We start from the raw sequence: 19,597 nt of genomic DNA, 5'->3' as shown, positions 1-19,597 counted from the left end.
ATGTTTGTCTGAAACTCAGTTGCCTCTCTCCATAAAGTCACCTTTACAAAATCCGTAGCATCTTTTATGGTGATCGATTTGAGGTTCGTTTTCTGGCCATTGATGAACACTGTCTTTATGTTTTCTTCCTGTGTAAAAACAACATATTGTTATTAAACATTTAATGTATTTCAGAGTGTTAGTAATAGAGTTATCAACTTATTGTGCACAACAGGTAGTTAGTAAACTAATGAAATGTATAAAAAATAATTCTTGTTTTCTAAAGATTTATTGTGAGAGTGTTTGATGTAAATATGTGTTGATAGTTATTGGTAGCAGCTTATGGATCAAAACAGTACTTTTTGGGGTACAGTGAGTGATGTTGGTTTGCTAGGTCGAAACCGATAGTTTGTTAATAATATTGCCAATTAGTGAATTAGATTTTTATAGCTAACATGATTAATATTGACTAGAATATGATTTTTTTGAGTTTGCTACTCTATGTTTTCACTATTGACAAATTAAGTGGGAGATATTGTGTTGGAGGTAGACTCAGTTTAAAAAAAGTAAATTTACCCATTTGTCTGTATCCAAAATGATGTATAGTTGTATGAAGTTGGCAAAGTGTTAGAAATATGGGTGTAGTTAGGTGTGTAAGCTGAGTTATCGAGTGTTTTCAATATGTGTGAATGTTAGTCACTTATTGTTTTAAAGTGATTCTTTCACCAAATAGTGAATGTGAGTTATTTAACAAAATGTAATTTCCCCCCCCCCCCAATACTATTTCTTAAAGTGGAATTGAGTGAGGTTTGTGTTTTTATTTATAGATATATAGGTTGTTAAGATATAGAGTGAGAGAGTGAGCGATAGATCTATAACCATAGAATGCGATGGATTTGTACCTAGTTATTATAATAGTGAGATATAGTGTGTTAATGTGTGTTGTTTGTATAAACAATGTGATGTGTACAAAAGATGATGTTGCATCCCAATTTTCTATTTCAGTTATGGCTAATAGTTAATAGAGGTAGACTTATTTGGCTGTATATTAAGTAAGATTGCCTTTCATACTTACTTCAGAAATAGTCCCACAAACTGTCATCAGGCTTTTTTAGCTCGCTTCTTTAATCACCTTTATTGGTGATGCTGGTGGTGCTGGAGGTTGTAAAATTTTCTCAGCTTCTTTGACCAAAAAATCTGAAATTGGCATTGTATTAAATTTTGTTATTTTTGATTGTTTTGTGATGATTGCATTGTTTTTGATTAAAAAATTGCGTATAAGTAGTCCATTTTTTTCTTTGGTTAGATTATAAAATTCTTCCTGATAGCATGTTGCCTTGATGGTTCCAGTTGCATCTGCTAATGCCAAATGAAGTAAAACTTTGTTTTCTTGCTTTGCATTCTTGTAGTACGTTTTGGGCGAGCACTTGATAACGTTGACTCTGATTGGTTTTTAATATGGCTTGTTGTCTTCTGCTGGCTTATTAATAATTTGTTGAACAGTCAGCATCTGAAATGATAGAATAATATTTATCAATTTAAACTGATACCCATAAATCCTTATGATCGCTATAATAACATTCTAATGTACCATAGATTTCCACTATTTCATTTGTGTAGATGTGATCTAATAAAATTTGGTAGTTTGTTGTGTAACTGTTTATAATTTGTATGCATTTTAATTCTTTTTCTATAACAGCAAGTAGTTCATGAGCGGCTGCACAATTTGTTTTTAAATCTATGTTAAAATCACCCATAATAATTTAGTTTTGGTAAAAGTTTGTCATGTTTATGATTTTTTGCAAAAGTGCATGTATCAATATATGGGGTGGTTTGTATACGACCACAAGTAGGTAATCTGTATTATTAATATGTAATGTGAAATGTATTATGTCAATCCCTCCTTGTGTTTCAAAAATTGGCAGAATAATCATATCCCTTTTGTAGTAAAGTATCATCCCATGGTTTGTGTTTTGACTATTAAATTTATCAAATATCATATGATGATATTGCTCTATGGAAAAATCATAAGGAGGGGGCCTTTCTTGTAGTGTTTATCTCAGATAAACAAATAATGTCTGCTTGTAACCTGTTTTTATCCGATAACAAACTGTTTTTGAAGTGATCGTATATTGTGTGTTATAATAATAATCTGTGTATTGTATGTTTCTAATTGCGGTACTGTAATTACAAGTGGCATTTGTGTCCTTAATCTTTGCATTTCAATATTAACTCTAGGATTCACTAAAATCTTCCCCTCGTCAAAGTTCTGAATACAAATGTTTTCTAAAAGATTTTGCTCTGCTTAAAGCTACATAATGCAAATGATGGATTTTACTAATATTAAAGTGTATATAAAGTGGTTCTATAGTGTCATCTTGTGTTCTATGTATAGTTCTTGCAGATGCTTGGCGTAATGGAAATTGTTTGTGTATAATAGTGATACATTTCTTTGTAAATTGGAAATGTCTTGCTATAGGAAGTATTGGTGTCCATGTATCACAAATCCCTGAATGATATAAGTGTTTATTAACTTCTCGAGTCATTTTACCAACCTTTGTATTATCAAATGCCACCCAAACAATAAATGGTGTATTATTAATGATTTCAACTAACTCTACTAAACCTGAAGCTCCATTTGTTAATCCGTCATTAACATCCACATTACACGTTAGGTCATATCTTAGCTTTAAAGCTATGTTTAATGTGTGTGAAAGTCCCATTGTTTTTGTTGGATCTTTTGGTAATTGTTTTAGTATAGTTTCTTTAACTTTCTCCGCAAGATCTGAGCTTACTGTATCTTTAGCTATTGTTGTGAACACTGGATGTTGCTGGCTATGTTCTTCTAAAATTGTTTTGTTGATCTCATTAACCTCTACATTCGTTGACATTATATAGGGTATTATCTTGCTAAGACTGTAATTTGGTTGTATTTCTCGCTGCTTTATGTCTGCAATATCGTTTTGTGTATGTTTCCCCTCTCTTAATCGGTTTAGTAATTCTGCAAAGCGAAGGTCATTTTTCTGGCGCATAATTTTCGTTAGTTCAAATAGTTTAAAATGTTCTAACCATAAGTTAGTAGATAAAGGTCCATATAAATGTTTCCCTTCATCAAAAATGTAGCTGTCGAAAACAGGTTTTAATTGGTAAAAGTCTCCAATAGCTAAAATAGAAATTCCTCCAAAGGGTTGATTAGAAGCTTTTATTTCTTGTAGCCTGTTATGTATAAAACTGAACACATTTTTCCCAACCATAGAAATTTCATATATAATGAGCACTTTAAAATGCATCATTTGAATTTGCAGAGCTGTTCAATGTTCGTGAGTTAGCGGTTTATAACTCAAACTTTGTGACACTGGTATCTTAAAAGTGCTATGCAGTGTTTCGCCATTAATATTATGTGCAGCTTTGCCTGTTGGAGCTGTAAGCAATATAGATACATTGTCTGGATTTTCACCTGCTTTTGTATTATACTACCATACTAATGTTTGATATAGTGCAGTTATTAGAAAGCTTTTCCCAACTCCTGCCTCTCCTGTGCAAAAAGTATAGCATGGAGTGTCTTTAGTTTTTAACCAATGCAAATGATGGTAAACAAAATGTAATTGTTCTCCAGTTAAATTATGCGTTATATCGTAGTATTTGTCATCAGGCAAACTCGAGTTTGAGAAGCTTTGTTCTTCAATAATGCTTCTAATTCCTAAATCTAATGATAAGTCATATCTAATTGGCTGTTCATTATTCTTCCTCTCATTGGCATCATTTTCCAAAGTAAAATTTGTTGGTGCTAGAGGAGGTGTTAATACTATATCATGACTGATTTGAGGATTACGGTTTGTAATCTCCCCATGGGTATTATTATAAATAGCAAGGTGCATATCTACAACTTTTTGTACTTAAAAATATCTTTCATAGTATGTGTTGTTATTTAATATTATTTTACTTTCTTCCCTCCTTGGATAGTGAAGCATTAGGATTTCTCGATAATAATTTTCAGGGTCATTGTTTTTGTTAAATCTGCAGTAACGTATAATTTTTCCATGTATGCGCTTAGTTAAGGTATAGTTTGTGTCTGTGTGTATTTTTTCCATCTTCTTTTGTTCTTTCGATTTCAATTTTTTCCTCATCTGAGCTGTAAAAATTAGTTTCCATGAGCAAGTTTTCACTGTCATTTTTATCCCTTCTAAATTTCCTTGAAGGAGTATAATTATATTTTGAGGCATAATCAGCTAATATACAATTTTCTAAAGTTTTAGGACGCCTGCAGTATTTCCCAATAATATTATCACATTGAATGTTAGTTGATGTATCTGGTAAGGCATTGATAGTATCCATATCTTTCATTAAATAAGTTCTTTTTTCTGGAGGACTAGTATTAATAAATACAAATGAACGTGAGCTTTTCCTTAATGGAATTTGAAGAATGAGATAAGCAGCTTCTTGAGCACTTATTTCAGTACAGTTTAGAAATTTGTTCCCTATGTGTTTAAGCTGTTCTTTTACATTAGTATTACAAGTTACTTCCTTTACAGCTTGTGCAATGAGTTTGCTCATTCCTCTTTGTGATTTACTGATATATGAAATAATGTGGACAGCACAAGCATAAGCATCTAATATAAACTGTAAGTCAATGTTGGCTCTCCAAGCTTCTAAGATAGTAGAATTATAATTATTGATAAAACATTCTCCTAGTGATCGCTTTAAAAAAAATAGTTGTTTTTTCAAGTATTATTTGTATAGAAGTTAGATATTGCTCATTATCCATTTGTATTTGGTCTAAGAATTCAGCAAAACTTAGTGTATTAAAAGTAGGACTATTCATAGCTTCATGGATTACTTGTATATTTTGTTTCCACTGTTTATCCGTTTTGTCATGTGGTAAAGATTCTAGCACTACAGTGGAAATGTAGGATATTGATATTTGCATGTTCTTTTGTTTTTCCTTCTACAGTTTTTAGTGTGTCCATGCCTTTGTAGAGGCATTAAAGGCTGTAATTGTGGATCTTGTGCTTTACTAAATGTAATATTTGTATTTATAAAGGCAATCACTTCCTCTATGGTTGCCACGCCGTATATTGGAGCATTTTCAATCCATAGTAATGCATGTATATGTGGTGAACCTCTTTTTTGAAATTCTACTCTGTAGAAGTAGTCAACTATTTTACCAATGGGATTAGTTTTATGCATTAAAACACAATTAAATCATGTCCTAACTTGATAGTTAAAATGCCTTGCACATGTAATTGGATCTTGTTGTATTAATTTACACTTTGTTTCCCAAGGCATGTTTAGAAATTCTTCTTCTGTGCATTCTTTTAGTTTTTCTACTCGTAATAGTATATTTATTAAATGGTGCCTTTTTGCTTCTGCAGCCGATAAGGTTAGAAAAAAAGTTGGTATTCCAAGTTGTCTTATCATTGCAAACAAATCTTTTTTGCAACTTTCCCAATATGGCGGTGAACTGCGGATAGTTTTCAATATTTTGTAACCTTCATTATACTGTAAGACATTTTCTAAATTATTTTTTATGTCTTTGGCAGTAATAAATTTCCCATCTGTAAAATGTTTCCTTAGTGAAATGTTAATTTTACCTTGTATTTGTTTAATATGCAATTTCTGAAGTTTAAAGAAAACATTGGTTATCGATTTAGCTACTCTGCTATCTTCACTTCTTAATTCCCATTGACAAATGGTATTATAATGTACAGGTATGTGTCTATCATTATTTGTAGGTCTTCGTTTTCCACAACAAATAGTTGGGAAAGCTAAAAATTCAGAATCTTTGTCTTCATATAAACCTCTTGGTGTGTTATGTTCTGCAGGTGCTAAACTTACACTATCAGTGGTAATAGTTTCATTGGTTAACATAGTATCTAAATTTCCAGCTTCTCTGTTGTCAGACGTATCAGAGGAATTATTTGTCTCAGATGTTTCACTGTTTTCTATTGTTTCTGGTGGTATATACTCCCAGTCTGGATTAATAGTAACTCCGTATTCATTAAAGAGGGCACTATTGTTGGATGGCCATGTAGCTGCCTTTTTAACTATATTTGGTCTAATATTTTTGAAATGTGTGTATGATTTATAAGAAAACTTCCTTTTTAATTTGACTGGAATTGTCATTGTGTCATTAATTTGCCTTGGTAAAATAGTAACAGTTGTCATAACATCTGCTGGCACATTAACAACAGCACCAGATAATGATTTCTGAAACCCCCGTGGTAAAGATCTAATTTGTAGGAAAGGAATTCTAGGTGAAACTAATCTTTCCTCTAAATTATGCAAGTGTAATTCCGGTGGTATATTATGAAACTTCATCCCATTTGCAACAGAACATGGTGGTATTTTATCTTTAATAATGTAAGTATAGCAAGTTCTACAAATATAGTTTGTTTGCTTGCTACTGATGTTACATTTGACAAATATTCCACGTGCACAAATAGTTTGTGTATTCTTTAAAGTCTTTTTATCCCACAATTGATTGCAAATAGTACACATGTACTCTGGTCCTTTTAATATTTCCTTATGAAAAACATTAATTATATTCCTGTAATTTTTTTTTCTTTTTCCCGTGCTTTATCCACCCTGACTACATTGTGTATGTTAGGTTCTACATGCCTTCTTTTGCTTGTGCCAAAGTCTGCCGTGGAAGTATTACTAGTACATCTTTTTTTGGGTTGTTTTGCTTCAACATTTTTGCGTACATTTCTAAGACTTTCTTGCAGGCAATTTGATGGTACACTAGAATTAGTTGTTGGTGACAGATCCAAATCATTAATGTTATTGTCACTGGTTTCATTATCTATTCTTGATATAGTTTCAGGATTAGTGATTAATGTGCCTTTACTTGGATGTAAAGTTACTTCTGTTTTATGTACATAAACTTTTCCCATTCGTGTTAAATCTCCCTTTTTTTGTTATTCCTAATAATAGCAGTTTGTAGGGATTTTCTCATAATGGTACTTATATCTATTGGAGTTAATTCAAATGCAACATATTTCTCAGATGGCGCTTCAATGTAGTGTGCAAGTTTTAAAATATAATCCATAACTCCTTCTAAAGTTTGGATTTCAATGGTAATGCATGTCCCATTAGGGTGAGGCATGCCTTGGTTGTCCCTGCTATGTGAATCAAATACAAAGTATCTTTGCATATATTTGAAAATGGAAATAACATATACACTCATACAAAAGTAGGATACCATAATGGCTATTAATAGTTATTGTTAATGCAGTTCTAAAATCAGGATATAATTCATCCAAACGTTGTAGAATGTTACCATAATAAGGTTTCCTTAGCGTAATTGAATATATGTTGTTATTGTGTTCTATATATTTTGGTAAATCATCTGGATGTATAAGAGTTTCTTTGTTAATGGAATGCATTTCTCTATATAAAGCATCTCCAAGGTCCATAATATAATGTAGATCATTTGAATTCCAAGTCTTAACTGGTTTGTAAAAGCTATGTATAAGAGAAAAAGTACTATTTGGTAGGCATTGTCTCCCTTGTGAGTTGCTATTAAATTTATCATTCCCTTGATGATAACTAGCCTGTAAAATGTGATGCATATTTTATATATTGGTGTTATGTAATATATGGTCTAGATAGATTATGCTTACTATACCTGCTGTGACATAGATGTGTATTAGCAGATAATACTAATCTGTCTTTTAGAGTACAATAAGTATTAATCCATTGCCGTACCTTTTTGTTGGGTTGAGTGTTCCGCAAAATAAATCCTGTAAAGCAATTTAAAAAAAAGCATTATTGATATGTAACAGTGTTGTTAATACATAATAGACAAACATTACTTATTAGTGTCCGATTCACTTTCGATTAATCTGTTGCTATGTGTAAGTTTCCTTTGACAAACTGTTTTATTCCCTATATTATTTTTACATCGTGGCATGTTTTATGTACCATTTATAGCCATTTTGTTTGGTTTTAATAACGGGAGTTGTGTGCATCTGTTAGACCTGTCAGCCCTTTGGCTGTTCCTTCCTCATTTTTTTTTCTTTTTCCCCTTTACCCCCTCATCTTTTCCTGTCCACTAACTTCTTTTTGGTGTTGGTGTAGAGGCTCTGGGCACCCCTTTCTCACTACCTGAGGGAGAGGTGCAAGGTGCTTCACCAAATGGAGGAAGGGGGAGAGTGGTTTCACAAAATGGTGGTCCCAACTGTCGCCTCAGAACCTGGGCCATAGACTGCCATGGGGGGTTCCGGAACCTTCTGGACCACTCTGGTCAGTCAGGGCCCAGGTTATAAATAGAGGTGAAGGGGGGTCGGCCATTTTAGAAGGTAGCTGAGCTGTGAGGTAGTCAGGAGTGGGAAGGTGGCTGCGCTAGAGAGGGAATTGACAGGTCTTAGGGTCTGCATGACTTCCCTCATCAGCTGATACCACCCTCGACCTCTTGACCTGTCCCTGACCCCAGCCACTGACTTTGGGGGACATCTTTACCATAGGAGACTCCTGTTTAGTCAGAATTCCTGAAGGAAGACCAGGGGAGGAGCCTCCGTCCTGGACTATACCTCCCTCACCCCTATTGTGCCCGGGATTTTGAATCAAACAAGGCTTAACGTCTGACCAATGTTCCTGTCTGTCTGGAAGGTGACTGTGCCCAAGAAACAAGCATTTGGTTGGCTTACTTGTCCGCTCCGGAGTGGACCCTGCACCCTTAATTTTAGCCCCCCCTGGCACGAGTCCCCGCCTGGAGCACTCACCGCCGCAACCCCGAGATTAGGAGGTTGCCTGCTTTCACCAAGAGGTTGCCTGTGGTCTCCGGGAGGTCTGTGAGGAGAATCGGAACTCCCTGGTGAGGGCCGGCGAGCAGGCGACGCGCCTGAGGAGCTGAGGAGAATTACATCCAGGAAGTAAGGGTCGCGTAGAAGGAGTAGGCCGCGCCCCCGCAAGTCGCGTTGCCTCAGGCGGCTGCGGGCGCGGATACCAGCAGCGGCGGAGTGGGGACGAGACAGCGCCTGGCCTACGGAGCCGAGTGGGGTCCGGGGACGACTCTGCGCCCGTGTTGTGGGGAACGCTGGTGCGAGGCTTTCTCCCGCGAGAAGACCTGGCCTCAGAGAAATCCTTGGGGGAGGTGGCCGGTGGGTGTGCCCCGTGTTCGCCCCCCTTAAGGGATCTCCCTTTGCCAGTACAGTGAGCCCCGTCTGTCCCGCGCGAAGTGGGAATTGAACTCCAAGCTCCGCCGATCTTCCCGGACAGAGGAGGACACCGACGTTGAACAGTAAGCTGGGTTTAATGAGAAAAGGGAGGGGGGGGGAACAGAGCAGGTGAAGACCTGGCAGTCCCGGCTGATGGTCCCATGGGAAGCCAGGATCTGGGTTAAGATTGCCAGCACAAAGAAAGTTTCATGTGTAATGTTCAACTGTAATAGCTTGATTGCCAGCACAAAGAAAGTTTCATGTGTAATGTTCAACTGTAATAGCTTGTTTGCCAGCACAAAGAAAGTTTCATGTGTAATGTTCAACTGTAATAGCTTGATTGCCAGCACAAAGAAAGTTTCATGTGTAATGTTCAAATGTAATAGCTTGATTGCCAGCACAAAGAAAGTTTCATGTGTAATGTTCAACTGTAATAGCTTGATTGCCAGCACAAAGAAAGTTTCATGTGTAATGTTCAAATGTAATAGCTTGATTGCCAGCACAAAGAAAGTTTCAGATAATGCTCAAATGTAATAGTTTGATTACCAGTAGCAGAGGAAGTTTCATGTGCCATGCTCAGATGTAACAGCTTGATTCCCAGCAACAGACTAGATTTGCAGTATAGCGCCTAATTGTAAAAGAGTGATCATATGCAACAGCCTAAGATTCAGGTAGTAAAGCGTTTAGTGTAGACATCGGACTGAAGGGCAACGAGTGGGCTTGTTGACCCTTTGACATTCCGTGCCATGAGACCGTTACGGGAAGCGCTACAGGTGGAAAATGAATATGGCGGTCTAGGCGCTGGATTGATACATCTGATGATGTTTAGGTGGGGGCTATACTGAAGTAAAGGAAGGAATTGTACTGTTGACTGGGATACTATGAAATGTTTGATCCTGAAATGTGATGGATAGAATTGATTGAGCGCAATTAAAAAGGAAATGTAAAACTTCCTCTTATCCGTTCTACTTCTTCGGTGTAGCGTCATTTTTGAGTGGTGCAGCGCTGAAGTGGGAATTGGGTGTGATGCAAGCACGACATGCAATTTTGGAGAAAAAGCCTTTCTGCCTGAGCCAAGCTACCCCAAGGACGTCAGGTCCAACAGCATCTATAACAGCATTTTAGTTGTAGAGTAAGTTAATAATTGATTGTTATTCAGTTAGTGTAAGAGGTTGTTATTGTGGGAGATATATACTCATGTAGTTAGTGACAGTGAGAATGCTTGAAAGTTTTTGCAATTGAAATGATGAGAATGAGTTAGTTTATTAGTAATAGTCTGAGCAATGTATTTTTTAATCGAGTTAGTAACTGACGGCTATCAATACAGATGTATACATTTAAACAGATATATGGTTTGAAAGAGAAAGCGATAAACAGAGAAATGGAAGTGTAAAAATAGAGCGATATCTAGTAGTAAAGGTAGACAATAATAAAAAAGCTAATGAAAGATAGAGAACGATAGAGATAGATATATTCTGGAATATGGGGAACAACCTTTACAACGCAACTATTACAACGGACTACACTTACAACGCAGGCATTACAACGGAACATCCTTTACCACGCATGACACTACAACGCATACCATTACAACGCATACCATTACAACGCAGACACTACATCGCATGTCACTACAACGCAGGCATTACAACGCATACCATTACAATGCATACCATTGGAGTTAGAATAGTAATTTTTAACCCCTACACTATCCAACACTTACCCTACTGTTGGACCCCCTGGAGTTAGAATAGTAATTATTACCCCTATACTATCCAACACTTACCCTACTGTTGCACCCCCTGGAGTTAGAATAGTATTTTTTACCTCTATACTATCCAACACTTACCCTACTGTTGCACCCCCTGGAGTTAGAATAGTAATTTTTACCCCTATACTATCAAACACTTACCCTACTGTTGCACCCCCTGGAGTTAGAATAGTCATTTTTACCCCTATACTATCCAACACTTACCCTACTGTTGCACCCCCTGGAGTTAGAATAGTAATTTTACCCCTATACTATCCAACACTTACCCTACTGTTGCACCCCCTGGAGTTAGAATTGTCATTTTTACCCCTATACTATCCAACACTTACCCTACTGTTCCCCCCCTGGAGTTAGAATAGTAATTTTTACCCCTATACTATCCAACACTTACCCTACTGTTGCACCCCCTGAAGTTAGAATAGTAATTTTTACCCCTATACTATCCAACACTTACCCTACTGTTGCACCCCCTGGAGTTAAAATAGTAATTTTTACCCCTATACTATCCAACACTTACCCTACTGTTGCACCCCCTGGAGTAAGAATAGTAATGTTTACCCCTATACTATCCAATACTTACCGTAAATGCAATGTAACAGTATGCGTTGTAATGATATGCGTTGTACAGGTAGTATGTGATGTACTGGAATGCGTTGTAAAGGTAGTTTTTTAAAATGCGTTGTAGTGTCATGCGATGTAATGGAATTCGTTGTAGTGGATGTTGCGATGTAAAAATTGCGTTGTAAGTGCATGCGTTGTAAAAGTATGGGTTGTAACGTCATACATCCCTGAAATATGTATGAAAATATTTAAAACAGATAAATACACACAGTTATAAAGCAAGCTAGAGCTAGCGAGAGATAAATATGTTTGGAGACACAGTGAAACGTACCAATTAACCGTAATTTGGATCGTTATTGTTCTGGGTGAGATGGAGTCAGTGTGAGGGAAGTGTAAGGTAGACAGGTGGATGCATATGACTATAAAGTGAGATACATAGAGATAAAAATAGGGGTCAATGAGAGGGGTATAGAGATTTGTGTATATTTTGGATAGACCAAGTGAGAAATATACTGAGATCGTTAGTAATTTATCCAAATAGCGCCATGTATAGATAGTTAAAGGCCGACCTAGTCAGTGGAAGAGGTATAATGGTACAGAGTCATTTAGAATTAGATGTAAACAAAGACAGATAAAGTGTGTGTCACTCCCATTTTACAATTAATAGAAAGATAGATAGAACAAAATATGTTTTGACAGACTTTAATCATGATACCTAACTATATTTATTTAGACGCCGGCAAGTGTACACAGATATACCAAAACTAAGAGACTGAAGTTGATATGATTGTTTTTGTTATTGCAATTTATGTAGTTACAGATACAGTTAAAATGAAAAAGACAGATATAACGTGCTGCTAAGATATTTATACTTAAAGACATGCAAATGTAGCCAGGAAAAGCGATAGACATATATAGTCTCACAGTGCACTATATTTTTGTAAGGCAGAGAGAAATAGAGAGATGCATTTGTAAATGTAGGCTAGTAAGAAATGTGCTCACGTGAGGTGCAAGTACTATATAGAATTAAGGGTTGAAAGAGAGGTGATTTTTAATCTGTTTGACCAAAATGAAAGGTGAATCCCAGAGGTTTTTTTTTCAAAGTGGCGAGGCAGAGCTGCAGATAGAGGCTGTGGTATATGAATTACAAAGATATGAGAAGTAGAGTGAAAAGAGCTGAATATGAGGCAGAGAGATGAGTGGAATACTGAGTATGTGCGAGTTTGTATTTTAAAATGTAGAATTGGTGAGAGCTAAATATAGGGAAGACCGATGTATTAAACGAGTATGACATTGCAAGCAGAGATTGAACGGAAACAGTGAATTAGATAGAAAGAGAAATGAAAGTTATAGTCGTCATAGATGTCGTGTAAGAGGAAGAGAGTATTTTAAAGCGAAACTGATAAATGTTTGGAAATGTTGACACTAACAATCGATATCTGGTAGTCTATTTTTTTATTTAAATTGAAAGTCTAGATAGCGTATGTGTGGTGGGTAAGAGAGAGCTGAGATAGTGAGTGGTGAGGCAGAGAGAGGCATAAATAACTGTAAGAGAATTGTGATTTTGAAGAGGGATGCAAGAGATAGTGGAAGGTACTGAACAGATGTCAATAATCTATGTACAAAATTTAAGACTTTATACTAAATTGCAAGATGAACTTAAGATGGAGGCAAAGTAATTATAAGAGAAAAAATGTGGGATGTGATGCCGAGAGAGAGAGAGGGGAGAGGTGGATAGGGGTAGACAGAGGGAGAGAGAGAGAGAGAGAGAGAGGAAGGAAGTGGGGGAGGGAGGGGGAGGGAGGGAGGGAGGGAGGTAGGATGAGAGAAGGAGGCGGGAGGGGGAGAGAAGGGGAGGGAGAGAGGGAGCGGAGAGAGGGAGTAGGGTGAGAGAAGGAGGAGGGAGTAGGGTGAGAGAAGGAGGAGGGAGGGAGAGAGAAGGGGAGGGAGAGAGGAAGCAGAGAGAGGGAGAGAGGGAGGAGAGAGAGGGAGCAAAGAGCAGGGAGAGTGGAGAGAGCAGATAGAGCGGAGAGAGCAGGGATAATTAGAGAAAGGGATAGAGGGAGGAGAAAGAGGGAGGGGAGAGAGGGAGGTGAGAAAGGAAGGGGAGAGAGTAGAGTGAAGAGAGAGAGGGAGGAGATAAGAGAGAGAAGAGGGACAGACGGAGAGAGAGAGAAAGGAGGGAGAGATGATAGAAAGAGAGTGGGGAGGGAGAGAGAGGGGGGGAGGGGGAGGGAGGGATGGAGGTAGAAAGAGATAGAGGATAGAGAGAGAGGAGTGAGAGAGAGGATTGAAAGAGAGAGAGGAGTAAGAGGGAGATAGGAGAGAGAGAGAGAGAGAGGCGGGAGTGAGGGAGAGTGTGAGAGAAGAGAGGGAGAGAGGAGGGAGAGAAAGGAGAGAGTAGGGAGAGAGAGGAGATTGAGGAGGGAGAGAGAGGAGTGAGGGAGGGTGGGGAGATAAATCTTGCATAATTTCCGCTAATAGATGAAGGAGTACAGTCCCATTACAAGCTAGCACATACAAAGACAGCGCTCCTCAGCAAAGGATAACAGAGCAGGCAGACCAAACACTCCCCACATTTATTAACAGGCCCTCTACAATATTCTGTGCATGAGTAACTATTCCCTCCCTCCCCCTCCCCCCACCACCTTGGCCGAAGTTTCAACCCCTGCAACAGGCTTCCAAATTGTGTTTGCCTGGTCACCTTACCATGTTAACTACCTGAGCAGCCTGAAATACGAGGAAGCAGTGCTTTAAATGGGCCGGTACTCACCGGTACTGAGTACCGGCACTTCCAAAATTTCTAGCCTTCAGTACCGGCACTTTTCTTGAGTCAGGGAGCGTACCGGTACCCTGGTTGATAGCAGGCAGGCTCAGGTTTGGTATCGCGTCCAACGCAGGACAGATGCCGTTCTACTTCTGGATCTCGCCATCGCACTGAGCCTGTGAAGCAGACTTTTGCAGGGACGTTGCTAAAGTCCAGAGGCGTCCCTCTAAGTTTGTTGCAGTTGATCAAGATAAATAATGCAGGGTGCATAACTTTGATTAAAAAAGTTTTGAATTTAGGAATATACTGTGGCTCATTGAGCAAAATACATGTATAAACAGTCTGCCCACTGGAGGGTGTGATTCAGTTGAAATTTGGAACTATTCCAAAAATCTCCTGAACTGGAAGTATTGTGATAGGGAACTATTCCAACAATTATACTGAGTGTAAAACATTTGTTTACACATATTGTGAAAAACTGGCCACAGTTTTACCATTAGAAACAATGCGTTATGCACAGGTATTCCATTTATATGATGAATGAGATCACTAAAACAAGAAATGTCACTTGTGTAACACATAATTGTTTTAAATGCACTAAATTCTACACAAAATGTGGTGGAAACAACAAAATGAGGTGTTTTCCACATTTCACACTACCTCGCCCACAATGCAAAGTTCGTAACCAAAAGGAAGTGATGTAATCATGTTGAAATATATTTTTCAATGCGAGAAGGCAGCGCTTTGTGTACCCGTGAGCAAGGTCTTTGTAAGACTGAAGCCCGTTGGGCTCTGCTGTGTTGCCCCAGCTATGTTGTTGCCAGGAAAATAAACAGAATTGGACACTGATTATATCCATGAGTGCTTTTGGAACTTCTCCTGTTGGGGAAATTCGTGTATTTACAAAGGGCTTAGCTCTGCCATAGCCAAAACAGCAAAGTCACAGAGCGCCAATTTCCAGGGAAGCGAGCCAACTCGAGGGGTATATAAATATATATATATGGAAATGTTAACATATCATCCTGTTTGGCTTTCATCTTGTGTAATGAGTAAACCTGTTTTGTTTACATAAGCACATTTCTCCTGTTTTAATATGTGCTGCAACTGGTATAGAAGTCATTATGTATCATGTCTTGCCCTTAGCCCCGCCCCTGGCCCCGCCCACTTGCCACACCTCTAGCTCCGTTTAATGAGAACCTGCAGTTACTTTTTTCCCATTTAAAGCACTCAGCAGCGGGACACAGGGACCGACAAGCATCATGGTAAGCGATATAACACTCTCTCTCACATAGAAATGGGATGGTATAGGGAAGGGCCGGATAAAATAGCATGTGCATGAAGTCTCCCTACACGGTTCCAACCCCGCCATAAGACGCCCTTATGGCAAAAGAGCGCGCAGACCGCCCCCACCAATGGGATTTTAATTCCACTATGTAGAAACCTCTTTCCACCCACGCCAGAATTCCAGTCTGTTTGAAGAATCCTCCCCCCTACTCATTCCCCCGCCAGTGGTATCCATACTCATCCGAGGCGCAACTAGAGCCAAATTTCGGGGGGGGGGGGGGGGGAGCTGAACTTTAAGCAATAGGCAGAGTGGAGCTGCAGGGGCTCTTAGAAGGGGTGAAACAACACCAAGGCCTCATTAACATGCAAATGGTCTTTTAAAGACCTGTGAAGTGCTCGGGTGCGGCTGCTTTTTTGCCCGGGAAGGTGTCTCATCCCGGGCTGCCACACACGAGGGGGGGGGGACTGAAGCCCTTTGAGTCCAACGGGTGTTGCGCGCCTGATACTCATCAATGTATCCAGTCTCCAAAGAGAGCGGAATTGAGGGGTTTTGGAGGGGGCTCCCATTGAAATCAATGGCTATTAAAATGTTTTTTGACGCGGTGAAAGTTTAGAGCAAGTGACCCCTCCCTCCCCCCCCGCCCGCCCCCCGTTTGAAGAAGGTGAAGATAAGAGTGACGCACCCCTTGGTCCACTCTAAATATCGTTATTAAGTTATCCTACCATAGAACCCAGTGCATATGTAAAAACACGCACAAAGATATTAGGAAAGCTTGCATAAATTATTCCTTAAAATACGAAGCCTTTTTTAATAGAAACGCGTCAAAAGCTCATCGCCATAGAAGAAACCTGCAGAGTGTAGCACGTCTCTGATAGTGGTCGGGATCCGAGGGATACGACGTGTCCATACTTTTTTACTTTAAGACAAACCGCCCCCACTACTTTTTCTGAAAAGACAACCGTCCCAGGACGGTTATATTCGAGGGTTAAAAAGCTTCTTCTGAAATGTAGGGCCGGGAGCCTCCTTGTACTGTGTAACTGAGCTAAACAAGCTTTCTTGCCAGGGTGCCTGCTCGCCTGAAAGAAATGCGAATGTGCACAAACCGGTTAATCTGCAAACATGAAGGATGCCTGAAAGCCTTTATTGGCTTCAATTGATGGAATCACTTGAAGCTTCCTGATGACGTAGATTTAATCTTTTGAGTGGTATTGCATGGAAGTTACCGGCGGAGCTGTGAAGTGTGTGATTTTAAAGGACGCTTATAAGTAAAATTGTACTATGTAGAGTGTGGGTATTACTAAAATATATATTTTAAAAGCACTTTATCTTTAACAATGTTTTGTATTTTGTAGCAGCCTATCTTTTCCTCTGTGTAATGCAAGTTTAAAATAATGACGTACATATTCAGTGCTTTGTCACATATGGCACCTCATAGCACTTAAACATTCACAAGTCACTACTCCACTGCACCAGCCTGGATACGATTCTGCCGCACTCTGGTTACAGACACAGACCTCTGCAGTGCATTAACTAATAGAGGTTTCATAATGTATGATAGTGCATTTCCAACTTTTTAACTTACCTTGCGTTGTCATTTAAGCTGCACTCTGTTTTATAGGTAGTTACCTGAAGGTGAAAAATAAAAAAAAGTAATTTATTTTATCCACACCTTTGACCCTGCCCTACACTCACCCTACACCCTTTACACACAGCATCACCGTTGACTTACTTATTTTGATGCCCTTAAATCACTGCTCTCTGAAGACTGACAAAATACTACTAATTATAGAATCCGGCTATATCTGGATGGGGCATCCTGGGATAAAAATACAGCGTTTAAAAAATCTCCAAAAAAGAATGCCTATAGGAAGATTAAACAGCAAAAAAAGTTCCCCACCCCAGTGCAGCCTCCAAGTATCACACACCAGAATACCAGCCTCCTGAACAGAATACTAACTTCTCCCAGAAGCTCAGCTCATCAACCAGTGCCCACTAAACTAAATCCCTCCAACCAAATAATCCTGCAAATGTAACTCGGCTATTGGTAACAACAGTTAGAAAATAATTTGTGAACAAGAACTCTTTCCCAACAACTTTACTAAAAAGCGAGCCACACCTCCTGTTCAGAAGCCACAGCCTATAGCAGTGATTCTTAACCTATGGTCCAAGGAACCCTGGGGTTTGCCCACAAGGCCTAATCTGAGGGGGGGGGGGGGGGCTCAGCGACTGTTACCAAATGAAATAATATAAAAAAATGAATATATTAAAATTCATAAAAGTATACACAAATGAAGATGCAAAATTGAAAATGTAAAAACCTTTTCTGTATTTGTGAAAAAATCAAAATATTAAAATATTTTAGCATGTGTTTAGGTCAGGGATCCCCATCTTCCAATAATGCTTCGGTGGGGGTCTCAGGATCCAGTAATGATTCAGAGGAGTTTCCCAGATGTCCAACGTTTAAGAACCGCAGGCCTAAAGCATAGCACCTTTCATATTGCATCTCTGTAATAAAATCCTCTAATATAATAACATTTCTTGAGAACCTTATTGATATAGTACCCCCTACTGAAGAACCCATGTTGCGTATAAGTTACTTCTGAAAGACTTTACAGCAAATATCAGTTTCTACTCGCACAATACCAATGCCCAGCTGAAGATGTCTACAACAACGATACCCTTGTTAGTAAAATAACTCATAAAAAGACCAAGGAATCTTTACTTCTAAAGACAGATTTCGCTGTAATGACATAAATAACTTTACATCTAGATACTACACATTGTTCCTAAAGAATAACACGATAAAATACCAACCTATTAGAAAAATGACCACCTCCTTAATAAATAGTACAACCCCACATGTCACTTAAGAATGCTACCCATACTAAGTCTGTCTCCACATTAACTGTCTACAAAAATGCCAAACCATTCCAATTAATAATTGCACCAATGAATGTCAGTTATCACACATTTCTTCATTGTAGGAAGCTGGCTCTGTCTATACTATACCAAAGTGAGGTATAGTGTGCAGAGTCCAGTGGAACCCCAAAGGTAGGCAGAGGTAAAGTTAGATAGAACCTTACTGTCTAATTGTAGTAGTGTGGTCGAGCAGTAAGGCTGTATCAGAGGACAGTGTTAAGCATTTGTTGTACACACTCGGTCAGCAAATTAATTCACACACTCAGACTGAACCTCAGACCAATTGTTCTTGTATAAAAATATTATTTTAGTTATTTTATTTTCTAGAACCAAGCAAGCCTGGCACAGGTAAGCAATAAGTACTTTACAATAGTAATGCAATTGAAATACAGTTTGAATGATAATTGTATATGCACTCTGGTTTGATTTACAGTATGGATGCAGAGAAATGCAATACGTAATAAATGCAGTACATAGACTTGAATAGGCTTTTTAGTAAAATAGCAGGTAAGTAACTTTTGAGATTACTAGGCTTACACAGAGTAGTATACCTAGATACTACTCTGAGACATTTTCTGAAAACAGGTAAGTAAAATCGTTTTTCTTAGATTATGCAATTTTAAAGAATTTCTTTAGTTCTCAAACTCCACATTAGTGTTATCGGTTTTGAGGTAAGTATTTGGTAGTGGGAGTTGAGGTTCAGGGGGTAGACTCAGCGGTCCCCCAGGGTTATTGATGCACTCTTGCTACACCTTCAGCAGCACTAGGGCAGCCAGGTGCAGAGTGCTGAGGCCCAATGTTATCCAATGGGGGCTAGGGGGCCTCCGCTTGGTGGCTGCTGGCAAGCAGGCCACTTGGGTGTGGGAGCCAATCTCCTGGAGTTTAGCTCAGGGCAAATGGGGAAACAAAGTAGCACCAAAGGTGCAATCTCAGCGGCTCTCGGGCAGCTGGATGCAGGGTGCTATTTCAACATCAAACGCCCTGTTGTTTTCAATGGGGAAACTCCGGTTTGCAAAGACACTGCAGGCTTGGGGAAGAAGGTCACCTGGGTGCGACCACCACTTCGAGAGGTAAGTTGGGAAGTTAGGGGTTGGTTAGGCACCGTCGGTTTGGGCACACAAGGCCTTGGGGCGTCTGGTGCAGGCGTGCTTTTTGAG

The 19,597-nt window shown here is 38.8% G+C and overlaps 1 protein-coding gene and 1 long non-coding RNA gene across 2 annotated transcripts in view; one reads left to right on the top strand and one right to left on the bottom strand.

Moving 5' to 3' along the window:
- Window positions 1-19,597, top strand: part of LOC146798639 (neo-calmodulin-like) — a 266,479-nt gene that overhangs the window by 135,751 nt on the left and 111,131 nt on the right. The window lies entirely within an intron of this gene.
- LOC146798640 (uncharacterized) lies at window positions 1,405-17,139 on the bottom strand. The gene is made up of 3 exons (XR_014968741.1): window positions 17,104-17,139; window positions 7,687-7,721; window positions 1,405-1,489 (listed from the first exon to the last, which is right to left on the bottom strand). It is a non-coding gene; the product is annotated as an uncharacterized LOC146798640 (long non-coding RNA).

The sequence above is a fragment of the Triturus cristatus genome, chromosome 9 (genome assembly GCF_964204655.1).
Source record: "Triturus cristatus chromosome 9, aTriCri1.1, whole genome shotgun sequence".
Taxonomy (NCBI): domain Eukaryota; kingdom Metazoa; phylum Chordata; class Amphibia; order Caudata; family Salamandridae; genus Triturus; species Triturus cristatus.
This window is presented reverse-complemented; position numbering and strand designations above follow the sequence as displayed.